Source organism: Mustelus asterias, chromosome 27, assembly GCF_964213995.1.
Source record: "Mustelus asterias chromosome 27, sMusAst1.hap1.1, whole genome shotgun sequence".
Taxonomy (NCBI): Eukaryota; Metazoa; Chordata; class Chondrichthyes; order Carcharhiniformes; family Triakidae; genus Mustelus; species Mustelus asterias.
In genome coordinates, this window is record NC_135827.1 from 11,227,318 (window position 1) to 11,247,133 (window position 19,816).

The window sequence follows — 19,816 nt, forward strand, 5'->3', positions numbered from 1 at the left end:
AGCTCTTAGCTCCTTCTTCAGGTGAGTGGGAATTCTGTTCACAAACAGAGCTTATAAAGACACAGACTCAATTTACATGAATAATGGTTGGAATGCGAATACTTACAACTAATCAAGTCTTTAAGAAACGAAACAATGTGAGTGGAGAGAGCATCAAGACAGGCTAAAAAGATGTGTATTGTCTCCAGACAAGACAGCCAGTGAAACTCTGCAGGTCCACGCAACTGTGGGAGTTACAAATAGTGTGACATGAACCCAATATCCCGGTTGAGGCCATCCTCGTGTGTGCGGAACTTGGCTATCAGTTTCTGCTCAGCGACTCTGCGCTTTCGTGTGTCGCGAAGGCCGCCTTGGAGAACGCTTACCCGAATATCAGAGGCCGAATGCCCGTGACCGCTGAAGTGCTCCCCAACAGGAAGAGAACAGTCTTGCCTGGTGATTGTCGAGCGGTGTTCATTCATCCGTTGTCGCAGCGTCTGCATAGTTTCCCCAATGTACCATGCCTCGGGACATCCTTTCTTGCAGCGTATCAGGTAGACAATTCGGCCAACGTTGTCTACCTGATACGCTGCAAGAAAGGATGTCCCGAGGCATGGTACATTGGGGAAACTATGCAGACGCTGCGACAACGGATGAATGAACACCGCTCGACAATCACCAGGCAAGACTGTTCTCTTCCTGTTGGGGAGCACTTCAGCGGTCACGGGCATTCGGCCTCTGATATTCGGGTAAGCGTTCTCCAAGGCGGCCTTCGCGACACACAACAGCGCAGAGTCGCTGAGCAGAAACTGATAGCCAAGTTCCGCACACACGAGGACGGCCTCAACCGGGATATTGGGTTCATGTCACACTATTTGTAACTCCCACAGTTGCGTGGACCTGCAGAGTTTCACTGGCTGTCTTGTCTGGAGACAATACACATCTTTTTAGCCTGTCTTGATGCTCTCTCCACTCACATTGTTTCGTTTCTTAAAGACTTGATTAGTTGTAAGTATTCGCATTCCAACCATTATTCATGTAAATTGAGTCTGTGTCTTTATAAGCTCTGTTTGTGAACAGAATTCCCACTCACCTGAAGAAGGAGCTAAGAGCTCCGAAAGCTTGTGTGGCTTTTGCTACCAAATAAACCTGTTGGACTTTAACCTGGTGTTGTTAAACTTCTTACTGTGTCGACCATTTAGGACAGAGATGCAGAGATATTTCTTCACCCAAAGAGTGGTGAGCCTATGGAATTCATTACCACAGGAAGTAGTTGATGCCAAAACATTGAATGTATTCAAGAGGCGGCTGGATATCGCACTTGGAGTGAATGGGATCAAAGGTTATGGGGAGAAAGCAGGATTAGGCTATTGAGTTGGACGATCAGCCATGATCGTGATGAATGGCGGAGCAGGCTCGAAGGGCCAAATGGCTTCCTCCTGCTCCTATCTTCTATGTTTCTGTGATATACATGCACTTTCAGCTTCTTGAGGCTATTATGATTGCAAAGAGTAATCGATCAGAAAGTAAATATTTGAATAAATATGAAATCTCAATGTTTTTTTGAATGACGTGGATATGATAATTAACAGGAGTTTCAGAGAGAATTAATGAGCAGCAATGCTGGGGAGAAAGTAGAATGGCCAGTTGCTACAGAATAGAAGAGATTTTATAATGGCAATTTTAATGACCTTGGGTTTAACATCCTTGTGATCAGATACACAGTTAACTGAGTTTAATACATTTTACCAGTCTGCTGTCTGCTTTTCCAGAATTTGCCACATGTTTGCTATTTTCTTGTCAACACCATCATCATAATAACAATACTGTACAATACAATTTACTTGTAATATACTGAATCAACCTCCCAACACGCTGTCTCATCGCGAATGCTCCGATGATAAAGAATGTTCCACTTTCATTCTTGTCAGGTGATGCCATTAATGGATGCAGACCTTAGGGGGTTGCAAGGAGTTTGATTTGCATTTAAATGTTCCAAGAGAAAGCAAAATGCATATTTTATAACTACTGCAATGAGAGTCAACTTGGATTGAGTGGAAACAATGCTGCACTATAAAATGAAAATTCAGAAAAAAGCTGAGAATATGAAGCAATTGCCAGAAACTCTTGGCTTGCAAAGCTAGTTATACATTATATAGCATTCCAAAAAAAATTGAAATTCCCTGCCGGAAAAAGTTGGAGAATATAAAGTTAAGCAAATGATAGTAACTAAGCAAAACAAACTTTGGGTCTTCATAATCTACAGATTAACATAGGAACGTATGAATTAGGAGCAGAAGGAGCCAAATTCAGCCCTTCGAGCATGCTCTGCCATTCAATCAGATCATTGCTGATCTCTCCGAAGGGTCATCTAGACTCGAAATGTTGGTTCTACTCTCTCTCCACAGATGCTTTCAGACCTGCTGAGATATTCCTGATGTGGAGATGCCGGCGTTGGACTGGGGTGAGCACAGTAAGAAGTCTCACAACACCAGGTTAAAGTCCAACAGGTTTATTTGGTAGCAAATACCATAAGCTTTCGGAGCACAGCTCCTTCGTCAGATGGGGTGGATATCTGTTCTCCAACAGTGCACAGAGACACAGAAATCAAGTTACAGAATACTAATTAGAATGCAAATCTCTACAGCCAGCCAGGTCTTAAAGGTACAGATAATGTGGGTGGAGGGAACATTAAACACAGGTTAAAGAGATGTGTATTGTCTCCAGACAGAACAGCGAGTAAGATTCTGCAAGATCAGGGGGAAAGCTGTGGGGGTTACTGATAATGTGACATAAATCCAACATCCCGGTTTAGGCCGTCCTCATGTGTGCGGAACTTGGCTATCAGTTTCTGCTCAGCGACTCTGCGCTGTCGTGTGTCGTGAAGGCCGCCTTGGAGAACGCTTACCTGAAGATCCAAGGCTGAATGCCCGTGACTGCGATATTCCAGCATTTTCTGTTTTTGTTTCAGATTCCAGCATCCACAGTATTTTGCTTTTTATGGCTGATCTCTCCCTGGTCTCAAATCCACCTGTTCTCCATATCCCTTATCCCCTTCTTGAAACCAATCGATCATTCAGACCCCACCATGCTATGGGGCAGTGAGTTCCACAAATTCACCACCGTCTGCGAGAAGTAGTTCCTCCTCATCTCAGTGTTAAATCTACCACCTCACAGCCTACATCTGTGACGTCTCGTTCTAGATAAAGAGGAAGTGAATACAGAATTGAGAATAGAGTTATATTGTTCTCTGATCCCAGGTGGTAACAAGTTCCAATGAGAATCATTCAGTTTGGTTTCAACAGTTGGAAGATGCGGCATTTAAAAAAAATTCATTCATGGGATGTGGACTTTGCTATGGAAATGCTGGGCCAGCATTTATTGCCCACTCCTGATTGCGCTTGAACTCAGTGGCTTGCTAGGCCATTTCAGAGGGTGTTTAACAGTCAACCACATTGCCGTGGATCTGGCATCACGTAGGCCACATGGCAGATTTCCCATAGTGAAGCAGATGATTTTTGCAACAATCAGCAATGATTTGATGCTCATCGTTAATTTTCTTAAACTCAATTAAAATTTGGAATTTAAATTTTACCATCTGCCATGATTGCATTCGAACCTGGGTCCCCAGAGCCTCACGTCAGGCCTCACTTACTAGTCCAGTGACAATACCACAGCATCACTGCCTCCACCAAAATAATTGGCATATTTGGAGTTGAGGAACCAGTAGGAGAAAAGGCAATGACTTTAGTGCTGTGGATGAAATAGAAAGAAGAGAATGTTTGTAATGGTGCAAGATTGGTTAAAGTTTAATAGGGGGAAAATTTACATCTGCACATCACAGGCAATTCAAAATGGTCAGAAGTCGTGAAAACTTACATGGTCAATTCCCAGTACAGACTCATTGGGCAGAATTTTACGAGAAAAAATTCTAAGTGTCCAGCGAGCATGAAAATGGGAGAGGTGCAGATCAGTTTTTTGGGCGAGTCTTTACTCCCAATCTTATGCACTTAGTGCATGAAAAAATGGGCTAGACCTTTTCTAGCTACTAGAGGCAGTGGGCGGGGCTGAAATCACCAGCCACATTGCTCTGGCACCAGAGGGAGCTATTCTGCATGTGCAGACCTCTGTGGCTGCACATGCACAATTGCAACAGCAGAAACTCGTCAGGCCTCTGCTGTTACAGCCAGCCTCAACCCAGCCTGTGGCCAGTCACAAGCCCACCCACACCGCTTGAACATATTGCACCCCCTGCCTCCCCTGCCACCCAGATCGATCACACCCTCCCCATTAATCACTGCTGCAGTGTGGCACGGTAGCACAGTGGTTAGCACTGCTGCTTCACAGCTCCAGGGACCTGGGTTCGATTCCCGGCTCGGGTCACTGTCTGTGTGGAGTTTGCACATTCTCCTCGTGTCTGCGTGGGTTTCCTCCGGGTGCTCCGGTTTCCTCCCACAGTCCAAAGATGTGCGGGTTAGGTTGATTGGCCATGCTAAAATTGCCCTTAGTGTCCTGAGATGCGTAGATTAGAGGGATTAGTGGGTAAATATGTAGGGATATGGGAGTAGGACCTGGGTGGGATTGTGGTCGGTGCAGACTCGATGGGCCGAATGGCCTCTTTCTGTACTGTAGGATTTCTATGAATGAGCCCTCCCTCATCCATCTGTTTGATGCAAAATATCCAGTAGGAGCAATAAAAAAAAATGTTCAGAGAAAAATATTTTTAAAAGGCAATCAGGGAGGAAATTAGACGGGTAAATTGGAAGGAGGCATTCTTGGGGAAAAGTACCGAAGGAAAGTGGAGGATTTTCAAGGAATGTTTGTCTGGAGCTCTGCATGACAACGTTCCGATGAGACAGGGGGGTGTTGGTAGGGTACGGGAACCGTGGTGCACGAAGGTTGTGATGAACCTGGTGAATAAGAAAAGAGAGGCGTACAGAAGGTTCAGAGAGCTAGGAGGTGTTAAGGATTTAGAGGAGTATACGGGATGTAGGAAGGAGCTTAAGAAGGAAATTAGGAGAGCGAGAAGGGGTCATGAGAAGGCCTTGGCGGGTAAGATTAAGGAGAATCCCAAGGCTTTCTACAAATATGTCAAGAGTAAAAGGATGAGATGTGAAGGCATAGGACCCTTAAAAGGTGAAGGGAGAAAAGTTTGTGCGGAACCGTTAGAAATGGCGGAGCTGCTTAATGAATACTTTACCTCGGTATTCACGGTGGAAAGGGATCTGGGTGGTTGTACTGCTGGTTTGCGGTGGACAGAAAGGATCGAGCATGTGGACATAAAGAAAGAGGATGTGTTGGAACTATTGAATGGCATCAAGGTTGGTAAGTCGCCGGGACCGGATGGGATGTACCCCAGGTTACTGTGGGAGGCGAGGGAGGAGATTGCGGAGCCTTTGGCGATGATCTTTGCATCGTCGATGGAGACGGGAGAGGTTCCGGAGGATTGGAGGATTGCAGATGTGGTCCCTATATTCAAGAAAGGGAACAGGGACAGCCCGGGAAATTACCGACCGGTGAGTCTAACCTCAGTGGTTGGTAAGTTGATGGAGAGGATCCTGAGAGACAGGATTTATGATCATCTAGAGAAGTTTAGTATGATCAAAAGTAGTCAGCACGGCTTTGTCAAGGGCAGGTCGTGCCTTACGAGCCTGGTTGAGTTCTTTGAAAATGTGACCAAACACATTGACGAAGGAAGAGCGGTGGATGTGGTCTATATGGACTTCAGCAAGGCGTTCGATAAGGTCCCCCATGCAAGACTTCTTGAGAAAGTGAGAGGGCATGGGATCCAAGGGGCTGTTGCCTTGTGGATCCAGAACTGGCTTGCCTGCAGAAGGCAGAGAGTGGCTGTGGAGGGGTCTTTCTCTGCATGGAGGTCAGTGACCAGTGGAGTGCCCCAGGGATCTGTTCTGGGACCCTTGCTGTTTGTCATTTTCATAAATGACCTGGATGAGGAAGTGGAGGGATGGGTTGGTAAGTTTGCTGACGACACCAAGGTAGGTGGTGTTGTGGATAGTTTGGAGGGATGTCAGAAGTTGCAGCGAGACATAGATAGAATGCAAGATTGGGCGGAGAAGTGGCAGATGGACTTCAACCCGGATAAGTGTGTGGTGATCCATTTTGGCAGATCCAATGGGATGAAGCAGCAGTATAATATGAAGGGTACCATTCTTAGCAGTGTAGAGGATCAGAAGGACCTTGGGGTCCGGGTCCATAGGACTCTTAAATCGGCCTCGCAGGTGGAGGATGCGGTCAAGAAGGCGTACGGCGTACTGGCCTTCATTAATCGAGGGATTGAGTTTAGGAGTCGGGAGATAATGCTGCAGCTTTATAGGACCCTGATTAGACCCCACTTGGAGTACTGCGCGCAGTTCTGGTCACCTCATTACAGGAAAGATGTTGAAGCCATTGAAAGGGTGCAGAGGAGATTTACAAGGATGTTGCCTGGATTGGGGGGCATGCCTTATGAGGATAGGTTGAGGGAGCTTGGTCTCTTCTCCCTGGAGAGACGAAGGATGAGAGGTGACCTGATAGAGGTTTACAAGATGTTGAGAGGTCTGGATAGGGTAGACTCTCAGAGGCTATTTCCAAGGGCTGAAATGGTTGCTACGAGAGGACACAGGTTTAAGGTGCTGGGGGGTAGGTACAGAGGAGATGTCAGGGGTAAGTTTTTCACTCAGAGGGTGGTGGGTGAGTGGAATCGGCTGACGTCGGTGGTGGTGGAGGCAAACTCGTTGGGGTCTTTTAAGAGACTTCTGGATGAGTACATGGGATTTAATGGGATTGAGGGCTATAGATAGGCCTAGAGGTGGGGATGTGATCGGCGCAACTTGTGGGCCGAAGGGCCTGTTTGTGCTGTGGCTTTCTATGTTCTATGTTCTATGTTCTAAAAGCCTTTGGAAAAGCTCAACAAGGGATGGTAACCATTGGCTTTTCCAAGGGGTGAGGCAGGGAAATTACATCGCAGGGGGAAAAAAAGGAGGAGCAATGAATGCAGACCTGAGTTTGGAGAGAGAGTGGGGCAGCAAACTCCTGTTGGACTCAAAGTTAAAGTTGAAGTGTGTCTGTCTGAAATAAGTGAGAAGGGCTCTGTGTTTCACTCACTGGTATAGTCCCCATGGACCAGCTTTGGAGTGCGCCTGGAAGGGATTGTTCAATTTCGGGGGCGCAGTTGTCTGTTACTGGCCTCGAGTAATCCAGTCTTGTGTTTCACACATTTGCCCCTCTGCTAACCCAAATATTGAGAAGATTGGGCCCAATGGTCATCCCAGAGCTTAAAGTCGGGCATTGCTACCTCTTGATCACCCTGACGTGCATACTTTCATATCTAATCACTTAAAGCATGACCCACACTGAGTTTAGTTGTTACAAAGAACCATCTCGTACATGAGACAAACGTTTATCACAGCGATGCGTTCAGGACTCCCTTCTGGGAAAAGGAACCTCCTCCAGCAATGTTTGACAAATTATGGTCATTCCACCCCTCTCAGGAGCTGATAGTGTGCAAGTGCCAGTGAGAGAGTATGGAGCACTTTGCGGGTACCCTGACGTAGCTGACACCCTCTTATAGGCCTTCCCCTTCTTATGTTTTAGCTCAGAGGATTTTCACTGGAGACCCATTGGTGTTATGACAAGGCTGGAGTGAAGTGGAGCATGGACAATTGTCACAGAAATACATGATCGCTTTAATGCCAGCAGGAATTTTCGGGGCGGCACAGTGGTTCGCACTGCTGCCTCACAGCGCACAAGGACCTGGGTCTGATTCCCGGTTTGGGTCACTGTCTGAGCGAGATTTGAACGTTCTCCTCATGTCTGCATGGGTTTCCTCTGGGTGCTCCAGTTTCCTCCCACAGTCCAAAAGACGGCTGATTAGGTGCATCGGCCAGGCTAAATTCTCCCTCAGTGTACCCAAAGAGGCGGAGTGTGGCGACCAGGGGATTTTCACAGTAACTTCATTGCAGTGTTAATGTCAGCCTGCTTGTGACTAATAAATAAACTTTATAACTTTATGAAGAAACAAGAAATTAATAAAAAGTAACCTGTAACCTTAACTCGATTCCATTGCAAGGTCTACTTCTAACAAGTGGACACTATGGATGGAATTTTCCCATCCTGCCCGCCACGGGAATTGTAATGGGCGAGGGGTGGACCACGCAAAGGGCCATTGACCACGAGCGGGATCTTCCAGTCTTGGGGTGAGCGCTTCTCCATGGACGTCCATTGGACTCGCTGTCATAACACACAGTGGATTTCCACACCCAGTTCCCTCATTTGCCTTAAACTAAGTCCTCCCCTCCCAGCCTGCTTTCGAGTCATATGGGTTGAATTATATGGGCCTGTCACAGAGGGGGTAGGGCTGGATAATACAGTGAGCCATGCAAAAGTCCATTGATCTCCGCAGGAATGGAAATTCTCACGGGTGGATAATTCCACCCAATCGAGTTTTACAGCACAGAAATTGGCCCTTTGGCTTCCACCACCCACCCTTGACTCAAGATATAATTACTCTGAAGCAGTCAGATTTCTACTTGATTTCATTTCCATTGCATCTTTACCCTTTCCCATTTTCAACTTAGTATCAAGGAAAATCATTCCCCTAAAAATCAGAGAAGGATCTTATTTAATTTTATGTGATCCTAGATGCGTCATTTTTTTTCCTCAGGAAGTTTCCACTATAGAGAACAAAAGAACTCATTGATACAAGCACATCCGATCCCACAAACATTAGACTTTACAGCATAACAAATAGGGAATGGTCTGCCAGGGAGTCTGAGATAGTAATTGAATCTTGTGTTTCATGGTTTATGCCAGAATAACCTCAGCTGAATTGCTCCCTTGAATATTCTGGCAGCCATCTGTTATTGTTTATATCTGTGTACATCTTTCCAGCTATTAGCTTATATTTAAATTTATAAGTGAATTCATGCCTGAAGCATGCATGTGTTGTAAGCTGGACTTCACTCTAAACCTGACAAAGCTCACTGAAGGATTTCCTTCCAGAGTACAATAAATTCATTTTTTTTCCCCATTGGTAAACTTTAAAAGATAATAATGTAATTAGTATTGTCTCATCATGAAAAATGTATTTTTATTAATCAGGATGCTTTCCAGTTCCATTTTAAATTACGTAGAACGGACATCCTAGAAACAGACCATTTAACCCGACTAGTCTACGCTGATTTTTATACTCCACGTGTGACTCTTCCACTCAACTTGATCTGTATCTCCTTCAATTCATTTCTCCCTTATGTATTAACTAGCTTAAAGGCATCCAAGCTTTTCGCCATTTAATAGCAAGTTCCATCTTCATCCACAATCACATTCAGTTTTATCAAAATTCCTGCAAATGATTTGATCCAAAGTTCAAAGTTTTAGTTCATTTGCAACAGGTGGGTATTAGCAATTCCTAGCTCTCCATCAGCATATTACGAGTAAATTTAAATGAATTCATAGAGTCCGTACAATGCAGAAAGAGGCCATTCGGCCATTGAGTCTGCAACGACCACAGTCCCACCCAGGCCCTATCCCCATAACTCCATGCATTTACCCTAGCTAGTCCCCCTCACGCTCAGGGGCAATTTAGCATGGCCAATCCACCTAACTCACACATCTTTGGACTGTGAGAGGAAACCGCAGCACCCAGAGGAAACCCACGCAGACATAGGGAGAATGTGCAAACTCCACACAGACAGTGGCCCAAGCCAGGAATCGAACCCAGGTCCCTAGCGCTATGAGGCAGCAGTACTTGCCACTGTACCACCCTAAATGGATGATAAAATTTTCTAATTTTCCCCAATCACAGTTGCAAAAAAAGGGTACATCAAATTAGAATACAGAAATCTGCATCCCTTGGATGGGGTTTTCCAACCGCATTCAAGCCTCAAGGCTGGAAAACCCCACCCGAGGTTAACGGACCCTTGCCCAGTCTGTGTCCCGCCTGCTATGATTCCCATGGTGGGCGGGATGGGAAAATTCCACCCTTTCTCTTCCTCCTCCTCTTCCTTGTGCTCCTGCTTTTCAGCTTCTTGCCTGATAGATGATGGTAAAGGTTAGTCTGTCATAATGATGAGTGGCCCAGCATGTAACATCCAACATCAGCACTTGATTAAATGCTCAGGTGCTGCAGAGCTCCTATGGAATGTTTCTGCTATCGCCAGCATTGCTTGAGGATGCCAATGATGTGTTCAAACTGACCCTTGCAGCAGTGTGACCTGCTGTGTATGTGTGCACAAGTGCTGGATCAGAACAATGAGCCTTGTGATGAATAGATAACTCCAGTTGTTTCGTAGCCAGGCTGCAACTTTCCATTGTGAGTCAAACATAGCCAGCAGAGTGGACTGTCACAGAATGAAGGAATCTTAACTCCTGCCCAGAGTAACGACATTGCTCTGCCTAAGGTTGCATACCAGGTACTCGCTGAGGGAATGAAATTTATGGCAACCGCTTGATTCACGTGAGACTCGTGCAAGCAGGGCTCCTACAGAATGGTTCCACCCGCAGTAACATTGCTTGAGGATGCCAACGATGAGTTCAAACTGTCCCTTGCAGCAGTATGGCAAATGGTGAAAACCCGGCGCTAACACATCTTGCTTGTCTCTGGTAAGAGGAGGTGTGATGATGCTGGGTCACTCTGTGCTTGCAGAGCCAGAGTGGCTTCCACGATGTAACAGTATTGCAAACGGAACTCTTTTATATTTACAGCAGCAGCCTGGAACAAACCAGATGTTGAAAGACACAATCACCTTGACCGTCACAGGCAGTGCCCTGTTTTGAAGTTGCAATTGAGCCTGCAGCAGTTGGCAGATTCAGTCACAGACTCTGAAGTGAAGTTATCTCCAGGATTAGCCCACGCTGGAATTGAGGTTGGAGAATTGATCGTTCAAGATCTTTGGCTGCTAATGTCTCCTGCAGATAGCCCTCTCCTCCTCATCATCCCCCTTCTGCAAGTGAGCAGTTAGTTCTGCTCTGTGGGATCTCTTTTTATTCTCCCACTCATGTAGACTTTCTAGAAGAAGCTTTCTACCAGAAAGCAATTTGTTTCATAGAATAGAACCATAGAATCCCTACAGTGCAGAAGGAGGCCATTCGGCCCATCGAGTCTGCACCAACAACAATCCAACCCAGGTCATATCTCCATAACCCCACATTTTCTTACCCTACTAATTTCCCTGACACTAAGGGGCAATTTAGCATGGCCAATCCACCTAACCTGCACATCTTTTGGACTGTGGGAGGAAACTGGAACACCCGGAGGAAACCCACGCAGACTTGGGGAGAATGTCGAAACTCCACGTAATCACCCGAGGCCGGAATTGAACCCAGGTCCCTGACGCTTGTGAGGCAGTGAGTGGTGTTAACCACTGTGCCACCCATTTCTGCACTTTTAATTTTTAATGAACAAAATAAGGCATCAGCCAGACCACTTCCTGTGGAATATTTAGCAGCTAGTCCAAGGCCAATGCTTGAATACATATTTTCGATTTAAAAAAAAAATTCATTCATGGGATCTGGGATCAGTATTTATTGCCCATCCCTGAGGGAATTTTAAGAGTCAACCACATTGCTGTGGATCTGAACTCACATGTAGGCCAGACCAGAACAAAGAACAAAGAAAATGACAGCAAGGAACAGGCCCTTCGGCCTTCCAACCCTGCGCCGACCATACTGCCCGACTTAACTAAAACCCCTACCCTTCCGGGGACCATATCCCTCTATTCCCATCCTATTCATGTACTTGTCATGACGCCCCTTAAAAGTCACTACCGTATCCGCTTCCACTACCTCCCCTGGCAACGAGTTCCAGGCACCCACTACTCTGTGTAAAAAATCTGCCTTGTACATCTCCTTTAAACCTTGCCCCTCGCACCTTAAACCTATGGCCCCTAATAATTGACTCTTCCACCCTGGGAAAAAGCTTCTGACTATCCACTCTGTCCATGCCTCTGATAATCTTGTAGACTCTTATCAGGTCTCCCCTCAACCTCCGTCGCTCCAGGTGAGGATTTCCTTCCCTAAAAGGCAGTAGGGAACAAGCTGCTTTTTTTTACAATTGACAATATCATAATTAGACTTTAATTCCAGATATTTGGTGGGATTAGAACCGGGGTCTACTCTGGGTCTCTGGAGTTCAGTGACAATACCACTATGCCACTGCCTCCTCTCAGGCCAGAGCTATGCTACCATCGGGAAAGTTCCAAAGACATACATAATTACACCAGGAGCCAGACTAAATAATCCAACATCTAACCTCTAACTAATTCATTATCCCTTTAAGTATTACTGATGTTGGGAGGTGGGGATCCTTTAATCTGTTTTACATGTTCAGCTGTATGAGGTCAAGCTAGGTTGTTATCTGAAAAATGGCAGCGCTGGCGTCAAATCAGCCTTGCATACTGATTGAGCATTTGCCTGCTCTGCATACTGCCAATGGTCATCAGGTGAGCTTGTGCCTTTACCAAGATGGCATCTGGTGGACTACCTATTGGAAGTTTGAGCACAGATCTTGAACCCCATTTTTGAGTATTGAGAGTTCTTATAGCACCTAAACATGTGTGCACACAGCTTCTCGGTCTTTTGGCTAAGATCAAGTGTAATATTGGTATCCTGCATTTAATAGAAGTCAATGAGGTTACACTGAGACTTCATTTGAAGTAATTTTTTAAAACTGCATTTAGGCTTTTTGGCTAAGATGCAAATAAGATCAAGCACTGGAAGGGGTGCAATGCCTGCTCCAATCAGCTTGGATCATGTAGATCAAGCCCAAGGCAGGAAGAGGCTTTCCTATCTTGTCAGCTTGGATCTGGAATATCTCACTTGTTGAGACTTTGAATTGGATGTAACAAAAAAAATGTGTGCACACAGCCCATTTTTTCCCCTAAATGTTCTCTTCTGGAAAATCTTGAATAGTTACCAAATTCATTATGTCCATATGTCATTCCTTTTTTATTTTAATGGAAGTGAAAGGGACTAGCCTTGACATCAAGTCAGCATGTGGCATCAAGGAATTCCAGGAAAACTGGAGTCAATGGAAATCAGGGAGTAAGTTCTCCACGGGTTGGAGTCATACCTGACAGAAAGGAAGTTGGTTGCAGCTATTGGAGTCCGATCATCTCACTTCCAAGACATTTTTACAGGAGTTCCTCAGGATCGTGTTGATTAGGTCCAACCACCTAAAGCTGCTTCATCAATGAGCTTCGCTCAATCATAAGGTTAGAAGTGGGGATGTTCACTGGTGCTTACGCAATGTTCAGGACCGTTCGTAACTCCACAGACACGAAAGCAATCCGCCCAAATACGCAGCAAGATCTGGACAAAATTCAGAGGCTCGGAATCTTGTGGTGAGTAATTCACGAGCTGACTCCCCAAAGCCTGTACACTATCTACAAGGCACAAATCAGGAGTGTGGTGGAATACTCTCCACTTGCCTGGATGAATGCAGCTCCAATAACACAAGAAACTTGACACCATCCAGGAACACGTAACCTACTGGATCGACATCCCATCTATCAATTCAAAAATTTATGGTGTACAGTAGCACCGGTGTGTACCATCGACAGAATCCACTGCAGCAAATTCATAAAGGCTCTTTCAACAGCACCTTCCAAACCCACAGCCTTTAGCACCTAGAAGGACAAGAGCAACAGACACATGCGAACATCAGTACCTGTAAGTTTGCCTCGAATCCACACATCAACCTGAACTGGAATGATATCAATGTTGCTTCACTGTTGATGGAGCGAAATCCTGGAACTCACTTGCTAAAAGCACGGTGTGTGTATCTACAGACATGGACTGCAGCCTGTTCAAGAAGGTTCATGGACAATGCTGGCCTTGCCAAAAATACTACACTCCATGAAAGAATAAAAATAAACAGTGGTCATTGTTTAGTTTAATTTTTAATCCATCCATTAAAATATTGGAAAAATGTAAATGCGTGCAGGTACATCCACTGATATTCACACAAATTAATTCCAAAGCAATGGATGTTCATGAAGTAATACCAAAGTGCCCTTTTTTTTAAGTAGTTCAACATGTGTAACTGTTAGTTTAGTTTATTTATTAGTGTCACAAGTAGATTTACATTAACACTGCAATGAAATTACTGTGAAAATCCTCGAGTTGCCACACTCCAGCGCCTGTTCGGGTACACTGAGGGAGAATTTAGCATGGCCAATGCACCTAACCAGCATGTCTTTCGGACTGTGGGAGGAAACTGGAGCACCCGGAGGAAACCCACATGGACGCAGGTGGGCCCGATTTTACCATTTTCATTCTAAGTGCTGAATCTGCTCTCAGGCTCCCCCATATGCACTCAGCCTGAAACAAAAATCGCAAGTCCCATTCAGGCTGTGGACGGGGCTTAGCGCACGCAAAACGATCGGAGTTCTGACCTGCGCATGCGCAGTTAGAAAAAAATTTGAAAAAGCGCACCTGTGTCAGATCGCTCCCGGACCGCAGAAAGCGGAGAAAGCAGTCCGGGAATGAAACACGGGAGCGATGGCCCCCACAGACATCACTGTCCCCCTTATCCACACCCCCGCTACCCAGACCGATCAAGACCCCCTGCCCCCTTCCCCCCGCCACCGATCGCCCGCAGAGTGGCAGCAGAACCCCCTGCCCCCCCACCAGAGATCCATCTGCCCCCCCCCCCATCAGTGAGTGATCGGGCCTCCCCCCCCGCCTCCCCCCAACACAGGAGATACATCTTACCCGCCTCCCTCCTCAGAGAACGATCTGGCCTCACACCCCCCCTCCAGAGAATGGTCTGGCCTCACCACCCCCCCCCCCCCCCCCCGCCCCAGAGGAACATTTGACCTGCCTCCTCCTCCCTCCCCACCAAACAATGATCGGCCCTCCCCCACCACCAGACAACGATCGGGCCTTCCTTCCCCCACCCCGCCCTCCCCACCAGAGATACATCTGACCCACCTCCATCCTCACCCCCACCACTGATCTGAAATTGGGAGCCGTTGGAAACTCTGAACGCGCTCTTCAGCAGCTGGAGCGCCTGATTCAGACTTTTATTTAGCAGATCCACATTTGACCTGCCTCCTCCTCCCTCCCCACCAAACAATGATCGGCCCTCCCCCACCACCAGACAACGATCGGGCCTTCCTTCCCCCACCCCGCCCTCCCCACCAGAGATACATCTGACCCACCTCCATCCTCACCCCCACCACTGATCTGAAATTGGGAGCCGTTGGAAACTCTGAACGCGCTCTTCAGCAGCTGGAGCGCCTGATTCAGACTTTTATTTAGCAGATCCACTTTGGCGCGGTTCCGGTTTAGCGAACGCGGTGGTAAAGGGGGGAAATGCTGATAAAGTTGGGCGGGCAGTTCATTAATTCAATTGAAATGCATACTGTTGCGCCCATTTTGGGCGCAAAGCGCACCGCCGCCATTCCCGGGTTTCGGTAAAGTGGCAATCTGCGCGGGCGTGGATCGCGTTAATGGCCTCACACCCGACTTTACCATGTTTTCGCGCCCAAAAACGGGCACGACGCAATGGTAAAATTGGGCCCAGGGAGAACATGCAAACTCCTCACAGTCAGTGACCCAAGCTGGGAACCGAACCCGGGTCCCTGGCGCGGTGAGGCAGCAGTGCTAACTCCTGTGCCACCATGAAATATTATATTTATAAATCTGATCAATCTTTTACAATGCACACATTCCAACTTGTTCACGAGCTATTTAAAATGTCTAAATGATGCCACTTCATTCATCCAGTTGTGGAATATGAACATCTGTAAGGGAAAGAGTTCAGACAATGTTAGACTAGAACTTTTCAAAAATGCATCGCAATTCATTTGTCCTTATCAGAGAGGAAACTAGCTTGAAGCAAATTATTAATTAGCTTTGCGTGCAATAAGTATGCCACTGTAACACAGACCAACTCAACTCTTCTGGCAGTTCTGCAAGAATGATAAGGTGCTGAGAGAGAATTGGAAACAGAAGACATTGACGAAGCGCACACGATCTGGTCACAGAATTAGAAATTTTATGAGGGAAGGTGGTCACTCAGCACAGGGTGGCACAGTGGTTAGCACTGCTGCCTCACAGCGCCAGGGACCCGGGTTCGATTCCTGGCTTGGGTCACTGTCTGTGTGGAGTTTGCACGTTCTCCCCGTGTCTGCGTAGGTTTCCTGCGGGTGCTCCGGTTTCCTCCCAAAGATGTGTGGGTAAGGTTGATTGGCCATGCTTAAATTGTTCCTTTATTGTTAGGAGAACTAGCTAGGGTAAATAGATGGGGCTATGGGGATAGGGGCTGGGAGGGATTGAGGTCAGTGCAGACTTGATGGGCCGAATAGCCTCCTTCTGCAATATAGGGATTCTATGATAATGCTGCATCACTGTTAGCTTCAGATTGAAACCCCTCAAATGTAATTTTCTGGCTCTTGTCATTTCCCTGTATTCAGCGTTAGTTTATTTTCCTCTGAAATGCGGTGATTGAATAAGCTTCATTACACACTTGTGATAATGCATTCCACGTTCTAGTAACCCAACATGTGACAACTGTCTTATTCATTTATTACAAATCCTCAGTTTAAGTCCTCTTTTTTTCCTGATTCACTTGTCATTGCTAAAATTGAAGCAATCCTGTTTATCTGCCATTACCAAAGCAACTAATGTTTTCAAAGCTATTCTAATGGCTAGAACTTCTCATCTCTGGTGTTACCACTGGGCATCTACCAGTGCACATTTTCCATGGCATCAATGTATGTTTCATAATGAATGGTTTAAAAATGCAGATGGCTGTCCAATTGCGGTCAAATCATTGTTTGTTTTTGTATTCAGTTCCTTTATGTCTAGAGTCATTGAGGTTTACAGCTTGGAAACAGGCCCTTCGGCCCAGCTTGTCCATGCCACCCTTTTTTTAACCACTAAGCTAGTCCCAATTGCCCGCATTTGGCCCAAAACCCCGTATACCCATCTTACCCACATAACTGTCTGAATGCTTTTTAAAAGACAACATTGTACCTGCCTCTACTAGTACATCTGGCAGCCTGTTCCAGACACTCTCCAACCACTGTGTGAAAAAATTGCCCCTCCGGACCTTTTTGTATCGCTCCCGTCTAACCTTAAACCTCTAGTTTTAGACTCCCCTACCTTTGGGAAAAGATTTTGACTATCTACGCCCCTCATTATTTTATAAACCTCGATAAGATCACCCCTAAGTCTCGTACACTCCAAGGAAAAAAGTCGCAGTCTATCCAGCCTCTCCTTATAACTCAAACCATCAAGTCCTGGTAGCATCCTAGTAAATAAGTATAATAGGTAGATTTTGGATGCATTTGGCAACATACATTCCCATTTTCAAAGATGTGTCTGGATTCCCAGCTTCCTCTCTTCTTCTGCTCAGTTGAAAATGTCACTGCTTAGGTCACATAGGGTAGGATTTTCCAGCCCTTTCCGCAAATGGGATCGTATGGCCCCACCAATGGGGATCCTCCATTGCAGGTTCCCCAGCAACAGGACAGGTGAGCCACACAAAATGCCTTAGACATCGGTGGGACAGGAAAATCTCACCAACGGCCAGTTCTCTACCACCAAAAAACAGGCCATGTGGGGGATGGAAAATCCTGCCAATAATAATCTTATTGTCTTCACCCATAGTATGCAACTTCAGGGGCAGCACAGTGGCTAGCAATGCTGCCTCACAGCGCCAGTGACCTGGGTTCCATTCCTGGATTGGGTCACTGTCTGTACGGAGTCTGCATGTTCTCCCTCTGTCTGCATGGGTTTCCTCCCACAGTCCAAAAGACGTGCTGGTTAGGTGCATTGGCCATGCTAAATTCTCTCTCCGTGTACCTGAACAGGCGCCAGAGTGTGGCGATTAGGGGATTTTCACAGTAACTTAACGTAAGCCTACTGTGACACTAATAAGTAAACTTAAACTTGAACATTTATCACATCTGTGCCGTTATGAAAACCGTCTGTAACTTCGACTGACTCTATCTTTTCTGAGCTCATCTGCTGCTGATATCCTCATCTATGCCTTTGCTCCCTCTAGACTTGACTAGTCCAATTCACTGCTGGCCAGCCTCCCACACATTCCCTTCCATAAACGTGAGACAGGTGGTCCTGTCCTTTTTCACACAAGTCCCGTTCGCCCATCACTCCTGTAGTCGCTAACCTAGATTAACCTCTAGTTAGTCTTTACCTCAATTTTAAATTCAGGTCTTTGTTCCTCCCTTCCTTATCTCCTCTGTAAATCCACAAGGTGGCATGGCGGTAATTAATGTCACTAGACCAGTAATCGAGAGGCCCAGGTTAATGCCCTAACTTTTTTGTGTCCTCATGCACTTCCTTGCATGAAGTGAAGTCATCTTAAGGATTGGTCCATGCCAAATGGGGAAGGCAATGGCCAAGTGGTATTACCGCTAGACTATTAATCCAAAAACTCAGCTAATATTCTGAGGACCTGGGTTCGAACCCTGCCTGACAAATGGCGGAACTTGGAGTCAATAAAAAACATATCTGGAACTAAGAATCTACTGATGATCATGAAACCATCGTCGATTGTCGGAAAAACCCATCTGGTTCGCTAATGCCCTTTAGGGAAGGAAACCTATTGTTCTTCCCTGGTCTGGCCTACATGTGACTCCAGAGCCACAGCAATGTGGTTGATTCTCAACTGCCCTTGGGCAACTAGGGATGGGCAATAAATGTTGGCTAGCCAGCGATGTCTATGTCCCACAAACTAATATCCAAACAAAATTGAGGCAAATCTCTTTAAACCTATATCCAAATTTTATGGAGAACAAATGATCACAAATCTTTGACTCCAAAAGCAGCTACATCTTGGGTATCTGCAAAACATCCATGTATTCAAGACTCTATTTTTCAGGCATCCTTTTCTGCATACTGCCAGTTTACTTTTATTACCACGGGCCTTCATTTTTTTCAGTAAGTCTATTCTGCTGTGCTTCAGTGACGACTTCCTACAAGTCCAAATGTATATTATCTACTGCATTCCTTTCAGTCTATTTCCTCAGCCGTTTTCTTGAAAAATTCGATTAAATTAGCCGAGCGTAACCTGCCCTTTAAATCTGAGTTGTGCAAATCGTCAATAAGGAACCACAGTAATCATAAAGGGAAATGAATGAATTTGCCACTGTCAAATCACCCAGTCTTATTATGGAGATAAAGATTATGTTAGGGTGATGAAGTGAAAAGTTGAAATGTACCACAAGAAATGCTGTCGTCAGGCAGAGAAATGGTAAAAGGATGTTGACAAGGAAGGGAAGATAGATGAAAGTAGCAGGAAACTGCACATTGTGTGTGGATGTGTGGCAAACAAAATACACAATTGAAGGAATTCACATATCTCAAATCATTCTGTTCATGAGCTTATTTATCTAAGATAAATTAGCAGTGGAACAGGAGAGGAACAGGTATGGTTCCTTGTGGTGATTGTCCCTTTAAGGATCAATCTGCAGAGAAAGGGTCACATGACCTGGGGAAGCAATGGAAGAGCCGGGTGGGGGATCACCATGGTCAGCACAGGCTTCTGTACGGTGGCACAATGGTGAGCACTGCTGCCTCACAGCGCCAGGAACCCAGGTTCAATTCCAGCCTCACGTCACTGTCTGTGTGGAGCTTGTACTTTCTCCCCATGTCTGCGTGGGTTGCCTCCGGGTGCTCCGATTTCCTCCCACAGTCCAAAGATGTGTGGGCTAGGTTGATTGGCCATGCTAAATTGACCCCTAGTGCCAGGAGGTTAGCAGGTAAAATGAGGGTTACGGGAATAGGGCCTGGGTGAGATTGTGGTCGGTACAGATTCGATGGCCCGAATGGCCTCCTTCTGTACTGTAGTGATTGTATGAATCCTATTCCA

At 46.0% G+C, this 19,816-nt stretch overlaps 1 non-coding gene across 1 annotated transcript; it reads left to right on the plus strand.

The window, feature by feature from the left end:
• The first annotated feature begins 12,536 nt into the window (after nucleotides 1-12,536).
• On the plus strand, nucleotides 12,537-12,736 carry LOC144480100 (U2 spliceosomal RNA). Its single transcript, XR_013495620.1, has one exon. It is a non-coding gene; the product is annotated as a U2 spliceosomal RNA (small nuclear RNA).
• The last annotated feature ends 7,080 nt before the right edge of the window (nucleotides 12,737-19,816 follow it).